The following is a 7,884-nucleotide window of genomic DNA, read 5'->3' as shown; positions in this document are numbered from 1 at the left end:
ATATATATATATATATATCATATATATATATATATCCGCCTAACTAAAAAAAAACCACAAAAACACTTTAGACAATAATAAAAAAAAATTATGAGATCACAGACCTTCTTGCTGGGACCTTCTGTCAGCCTGAAAAGGTGTATACCCTCTCAGTGTCTGGAGACAGCCTAACTGTGGACACTGAAGGCCACAGAGTATTGGTGTGGGACCTACAGAACATAGGCTACACATAGCAGCACCGCGAGTCCAGCCTGAAGTACCAGACTCGCTACATGTGAGCATTTCCAAACAAGCAGGGTTATGTATTGAGCTCTACTGAAGGCCAAGTGGCAGTTGAGGACTTAGACCCAAGCCCTGGGGTACAGAAGAAAACATATGCCTTCAAGTGTCACAGACTAAAAGAAAATAATATTGAGCAGATTTACCCAGTCAATGCTATTTCTTTTCACAACATCCACAATGCATTTGCCATAGGTGGTTCTGAAGGATTTGTAAATATTTGGGATTCACTTTTTTAAAAAGTGACTGTGCCAGTTCCATCGGTATCCCACCAGTATTGCATCACTTGCCTTCAATAATGATGGGACTTCACTTGTGATAGCATCATCATATATGTATGAAATGGATGACATGGACCATCCGGAAGATGGTATCTTCATTCACCAAGTGACAGATGCAGAAACAGAACTCAAGTCCACCTAATCATCTCATGAAAGTGGTTTCTCTATGGAAAGCTTTGTTTTCCATTCTACAAATACATGTTTATCCCCCCTAGGAATGCATTATAGTCATTGTGGACATGTTACTTAATATGTGGATTTCTCTCTTTTCTGTCTGACACAAAACCTGTCTGCACCCTTTCATGCTGACTTTGTGTAGATGAGTCATCTTAGTGTCCTTGTGCAGTACTGGGAAGAATTGTTTTGACACCAGCAAGCCCAGTTGATTTTTCTAAGCATCTTGAGCTCTTTTTGTAAAATAATCTGAACCTATTATTCCCTTTAAAAAAGACATTTATAGTGATAAAAAGGTCACTTCCTCAAGACAATATAACAATCTTAAATGTGTAAGTGCCTATTAACAAGCCCCAAAATACTTAAAGCCAAAACTGACAGAACTGAAACAAGAAATAAACAAAATTACAATTATAGTTGGAGAGTTTAACAGTTCTCTCTCAGTAACTGAAAAAAACAAGTAAACAGAAAATTATTAAGGATGTAGAAGACTTCAACAGCCCTATCAATCAACTTGACCTATCATGAATAGAACACTACACCCAACATCTGCAGAATACACGTTCTTCTCAAGCACACATGGAACATTCTCCATGATAGACCATATGCTGGGCCATAAAATGAGTCTCAATAAATTTTAAAGGTCTGAAATCATAGAAAGCATGTTTTCTGACCTCAACAGAATTAAATTAGAAAGCAATAACAAAAATATGTCAGAAAATTCTTAAATATTTGGAAATTAAATGACACACTTTTAAATAACCTATGGGTCAAAGAATAATCAAAAGGGAATTGAAACGTATTTTTAAATGGAAGAAAATGAAAACAGCATATAAAAATTTGTGAGATGCCTCTACAGCAGTACTTACGGGGACATTTATAGCCCTCAATACCTATATTAAGAAAGAAGAAAGGTCTCGGATCAATGACTTCAGCTTCAAATTTAAGAAGCTAGAAAAAGAAGAGCAAATTGAGCCCAAAGTAAGTAAAAGGAAGGAAATAGTAGAAGAAAGAACAGAAATAGCAGAGAGAGAGAGAGAGAGAGAGAGAGAGAGAGAGAGAGAAAATCAATGAAACCAAAAGCTGGTGTTTTCAAGCAAATAGTAATATTGATAAACTTCTGTGTAGTTAGTGCTCATTACATGGTTTTATTCATTTGTCAAAAATCTTTGAACACTTTGCACATTTCTCATGGGTACATTATACAGTCTGTGGCAAAAGTAGGTTTAGAGTTGTTTGTATGGAAAATAATATAATAATAATAATAACATAAGAATAAACTCTGTTTTTTTTGTGTACTCACACTGTAAACCTACTTTTGCCCCACCCTGTATAGTCTGTAAATTATACCCAAAGAATGGACACTTCACAAAGAATGACATACAAATGACCAATAAACATATAAAAAGATGCTCAACATCATTAGTCATCAGAGAAATGCAAATTAAAGCCACCATGAGATATTAGTACACACCACTAGAATAGATTTTTTAAAAATGAAAATACCAAGTGGATATAAAGCAATGGGAACTCTCTTTGTTGATTGGAGTATAAAATGGTACAACCATTGTGGAAATCAGTCCAGTAGTTTCTCATAAAATTAAATATAAGCCAATACTTTGGGCTGGCAATTCCATTTTTAGGTATTTATCCAAGAGAAAGTATAACATGCCCACAAAAAGCCTCATACAAAAATGTTCAGAGAAGACAAACCTTTAACCAGACTCATAAAAAAGAGAAGGGATCCAAGTAAATAAAAGCAGAAATGAAAGAGGACAAGTAACAAATGACACCAAAGAAATGCAAAGGATTGTAAAAAAAACAAACAAACATACTACAAACAACTATATGCCAACAAATTGGACAATCTGAATGAAATGGATAAATTCCTAGAAACATACAATCTTCCAAAACTGAATCAGGAAGAATCAGAGAATCTGGACAGGTTACAACTAGTGAAATTAAAGCAGTAATAAAAAAACTCCTAACAAAAAAAGTCCTGAACTAGATGGCCTCACAGGTGAGTTTTACCAAATAGTCAAAGAAGAACTAACAGCTATCCTTCCAAAATATTCCAAAAAGTAAAGAAGAGGGAGGTCCCAAGCTCATTTTAGAAGGCCAGTATAGGTCAATATCCCTGATGAACATAGATGCTAAAATCCTCAACAAAATATTAGAAAACCAGATCCAGCAATACATTAAAAATATCATACACCATGATCAAATGGTATTTATTCCAAGGATGCAAGGTTGCTACAATATCCACAAATCAATAAATGTGATACACCACATAAACAAAATGAAGGATAAAAACCACATGATCGTGATCATATCAATAGATGCAGAAAAACATTTTGTGAAATCCAGCACCCATTTATGATAAAAGCTGTCAGCAAAGTGGGAATAGAGGGAATATACTTCAATGTAATAAAGGCTATGGGAATAGAGGGAATATACTTCAATGTAATAAAGGCTATATATATATAGCCACAACCAACACCACAACCAACATCATACTCAATGGGCAAAAACTGCAAGTGTTTCCCTTAAGATCAGGAATAAGACAAGGAGACCGAGGTTCAAGGAGGTGGAGAATAATTACTAACAATAAAAAAACCATATATCTCAGATCCCCAGTGCCCACTCCAGAAAAAAAAAACAAGAACAGGTGTGTTTTTTTCTGCTTGGACATTCTGGGAAACCCTTATCTGTTGGTTGTCAATTACCCGCAATATCATACCCCAGCCCTTTAGGTTGGCATTCAATGCACTTCCTAACTCAGTCCTGACCTATCCCTTCATCCTCAGCTCCTGCCACTTCCTTCCCCACACTATGCTGCAGACACACTGGACTTTGAACCAATCCCAATCACTCCCCTTTGCAGTCTGGTGTCTCTACATGTTAGGTTTCTCCTGCTTGAAATGTCCTTCTACAACTGCACCTTCTCCATCCAAGAAATTCCTACATATCTTTCATGGTCCATCTTTGTCTGTGTAGCCTTCCCCAACCTCTAGAGTTGGATGATCCCTCCACAGTACCCCTATGAATCTCTGGATATACTTTTTACGACTATGACACTTGTCAGCAGTGGACTGTTGGTACCTGTCCTGGGGTTTTCTACCGTACCAAATTGCAGATTCCTCCAGGACAGGGACCATACCTTCTTCAACCAGCACCTAACACAGTGCCTGGTACATAATAGGCTCTCAATGAAAGCTGTTGAATGTATGAATGGATCAATGAGTCGATAAGTTAATGTTTCCCTTTTGTGGCTCTTTAATGGGACCCTTCGTTGGACAGTGGCTTCACCACAAAGCAAGAAATTTTAAGAGCTGTCCCAGCCCAGAGAAGAGAGATATTTGGCCAAGGGTCCATTTTAGCTCCTCAGATTATGTTGCTGATGTATTTCAGTTTATCCAGGACCTGTGTTTGTGATATAGTCAAGGCTGGGCCTCAATCTGTGGCCAATGTTAGGTGTTAGATACCCACTGTCATCACCATCATCACCACTATCCTTTAGTGGGCACTTATTATGTGCCAGGTACTGGCATAAACACTTTTGTAGATTATCTAATTTAATCTGCACAATAACCCTACGAGGAAGGTGCTATTGGGTTGAACCAATATGAAATTGGCAATTTTTAACCTTACTTAACTAACAAAATAGCATTTTCATATGGTTCAACCTCATACTGCCATCACTTTTTTTGGAACTGAGGAGCCTGAGGTTCAAGGAGGTGGAGTCCCTCGCATAAGACAGATCATCTAGCTCTAGCCGGTTTGGCTCAGTGGATAGAGTGTCAGCTTGTGGACCAAAGGGTCCCAAGTTGGATTCTGGTCAAGGGTACATATCTCAGTTGCAGGCTCCTCCCCCACCCAGGCCCTGGTCAGGGCACATGCAGGAGGCAACCAATCAATGTGTTTCTCTCACATTGATATTTCTCTCTGTCTTTCCCTCTCTCTTCCACTCTCTCTAAGAATTAATGGAAAAATATCCTCGGGTGAGGATTAAATTTAAAAAAAAAAGATTAATCATCTAGTGAGTGGCTGAGCCCAGATTTGAATGTTTATCCATCCAACTCCAGAGCCCAAGCTATTTCCTTCACACTGTCCAGCTTCCATCAGCTGTGAAATTCCTGCTATAAACCACTCCACAGAGGCTAAGAGGTCGGACAGGGGTGGGCCTGGCTAGGGTTTCAAATGTCTTTGCAGGGGGGATGTGCTGGCTTGGTCTGTGAATGTTAGCCTTTTAGTGGTCATGTTTCCAAGGTCTCTTCATTCTCTCTCTCCTCCAGAATCCACCTCCCCCACCACACACATACTCTCTCTCTCTCTCACACACACACACACACACACACACACACACACACACACACACACACAAGAGAAGAGCCAGCTGACACACACCACATTGCAGTTACCTTGACTTTGTTCACATAGGCCCAGCAGCTCTAGATTTTGCCCTAGCCTCAGGCCTGTTCTTAATTGGCACCCAGAGGGGCCGCTACATTCTCCCCTGCACTGTGGAGATGGCTGACCTGAGGGCTCTTGCCCTGGGAAAAAGAGCCATAAGTGGTTGGCAGAAGCTCAAGTCTGAAGTCAAAAGCAATGCCCGGCACCTGAAAGGGCACAGACAACAGTGGGGATGTCCTGCCAGCTGGGTCTTCGGGTCTTGGGGAGAACCAGCAGCAGGTAGTGCAGACCTCAACGCCATCAACATCACTACCCATTTACCAAGCCCCACAAGCTACGTGCTGGGATAATAGGCCTGGCAATGTTGGAGGCTAGGAAGGGAGGAGACATGGTACAGAATGCAATGACTCCCTAGAAGAGACTCACAGTGACCCCAGTTCATAGTATGATGGCAATGATGAAGCATTGGATTGGGGTGGGCAAGGCAAAGAGGGCAGGAAAATTCAGCCTTGGGTAAAGCCTTAGACATCATGTGGGCTTGAGAGGACTGGCAGGTGCTTGGAGGGAGAGTCTAAGCTCAGGCAGACCCTCCCATGATATTCCACCTTGAGATGAGGGCTACAGGGGGAGAGTCCAGCTGGTTGGGAGGCAGTGTGGGGATATAGGCTCTGGGCCACAGGAGAAGAGAGGAAACCGGAAGAGCCCCAGAAACCTCTGGCCTTTCCTGCCATAGCTAGAAAGAGAAGCAAGCAGCTCCCAGAATCTTAATAAAAGACAGCTCAAAGGCTCGTCTTCCTGTTTCCTCTTTATTGAGGGGGGTCACCTGAGAGGCCCCTGGGCTGAAAGTTAGGAGCTGGCTGCTAGTCCCATCCCTGCTTCCTGGAGCCTTTCCCTTTCGGAGCCTCAGTGTCCCCATCTGTACAGATGATGAGGCAGGACAGGTAGAGTGGAATCATGGTTTTCAAACTTTTTCAGTTAGAAGCACTTTCTTTAAACAAAATCTGATGTAGCAGCTCAACATGTAAGACAGATGAAAATAGAGCAGCTCCAGCCCCATTCCTCTCCTTAGAAGTTCCCCCAAAATGCCTGGGGCAGCTTTGATCCCGCTTTAAAGAACACTAGGTTAGAGCGGTGGGTTGCAAACTTGACTGTACATCAGCATTCCCTGGAGGGCTTGTTAAAATACAGATTGTTGCCCTAACTGGTTTGGCTCAGTGGATAGAGCTTCGGCCTGGGGACTGAAGGGTCCCAGGTTCGATTCCGGTCAAGGGCATGTACCTTGGTTGTGGGTACATCCCCAGTAGGGGGTGTGCAGGAGGCAGCTGATCAATGTTTCTCTCTCATCGATGTTTCTAACTCTCTATCCCTTTCCCTTCCTCTCTGTAAAAAATCAATAAAATATATTTTAAAAAAATAAAAAATAAAAAAATACAGATTGTTGAGCCACACCCCTGAATTTCTGAGTGGGTACATATAGGATAGGGCCCAGAATTTGCATTTCAAACAAGTCCCCAGGAAATGCTTGTCGGGGACCACACTTTGAGAATTACTGGGTTATGTTATACCTATGGACGTTTCTATAATTCATGTCCAGTCACTCAATATTTCCATTAATCCACCTCAAATAGATTATCTAAGATATTCAAATAATGGGAGAGCAGCTGGCATTGTGCCTGGCACATAGTAGGCACTCAATCAAAGCTGGTAATATCTAATTATAAATGCCCTGACTGTAAGTCTATTTAGGTGTAAAGCCATGCTAGCGACTAGTCAAGGGATTGACAGAGGCATAAGCCTTTCTTTTAATGAGTTTACAATCTGCCATGGCCCCTCCACCCCCCAGGAAATCACACCCCCACTAATTCCACCAATAAAGGTTATTCCATGTTAAGCATTAATCCTTTCCAGACACTCTCCTTTTTCCTGGTCAATTCCTTTTGGTCCCTGACCACTCAGTGTTTCTCAGATGCTTTTCCCATGTGTAGGGAACACATCCCCATGTGTAGGCCATGACCTTACTTATATCATTCTCACCAGCGTCTCTCACAGCTTCTAGCCCAGTGCCTGGCACAGAGTGAGCACTTGAGTACAAGTTTGCTGAATAGACTAAAGAAAGCATGTTAGTCCCAGTTCACCTAGCCCATGCAAGTCGCCAACCCATCTATCCTGGCTCAGAGACCCCAACCCCACCCTCTGGTCAAGACTGCTCCCTAGGGGACTTTGGAAGGGAATGTGGGGAGGGGGGGTTCCACCTACATTCACCTGAGACTGCTGCCCTGGGGGTCTTGTGAGCCGGCTTCAGGAATGTATGGAGCCTCCCATTCCCCACATCCTCCTTTTCGGCCTCGCCACTTTCTTAAGTAAATTGGCACTGACCCTAGTGACAGACTTGATCATTTCCCTTTGCTTCGTGATTGTATTAAGTGACTGCCAAAGGCCTGTTCCTGAATAGTCAGCACATTCCTCAGGACTGTGAGTGGGAGCCCATCTGCTCTGGGAGTGCTTCCTTTCCTTTACTGTGCTATTTTGGTTTCAACTTCCTATTTGGACGGGAGCATCTTCCAGCCAGTGGGGAAAGGGAGAGGATGGAGAAGAGGGCCACAGTCTTTCTTCATTTCTCACTCATCTCTCTGGTCTCTCTGGAAATACAGCAACCATAATCGGATTATGTGCCACGCACCGCTCTAAGTTCTCTATACATGTTCATGCACTTAATCTTTATAACACTCCTCTGAGG

The 7,884-nt window shown here is 42.0% G+C and overlaps 1 pseudogene; it reads left to right on the top strand.

Moving 5' to 3' along the window:
• Window positions 1-702, top strand: part of LOC102430460 — a 2,939-nt pseudogene extending 2,237 nt beyond the window's left edge.
• Window positions 703-7,884: the final 7,182 nt, after the last annotated feature.

Source organism: Myotis lucifugus, unplaced genomic scaffold (genome assembly GCF_000147115.1).
Source record: "Myotis lucifugus unplaced genomic scaffold, Myoluc2.0 scaffold_2, whole genome shotgun sequence".
NCBI classification, from domain to species: Eukaryota; Metazoa; Chordata; class Mammalia; order Chiroptera; family Vespertilionidae; genus Myotis; species Myotis lucifugus.
Note: the sequence above shows the minus strand (reverse complement) of the source record. Positions and strands in the feature narration are given on the sequence as shown.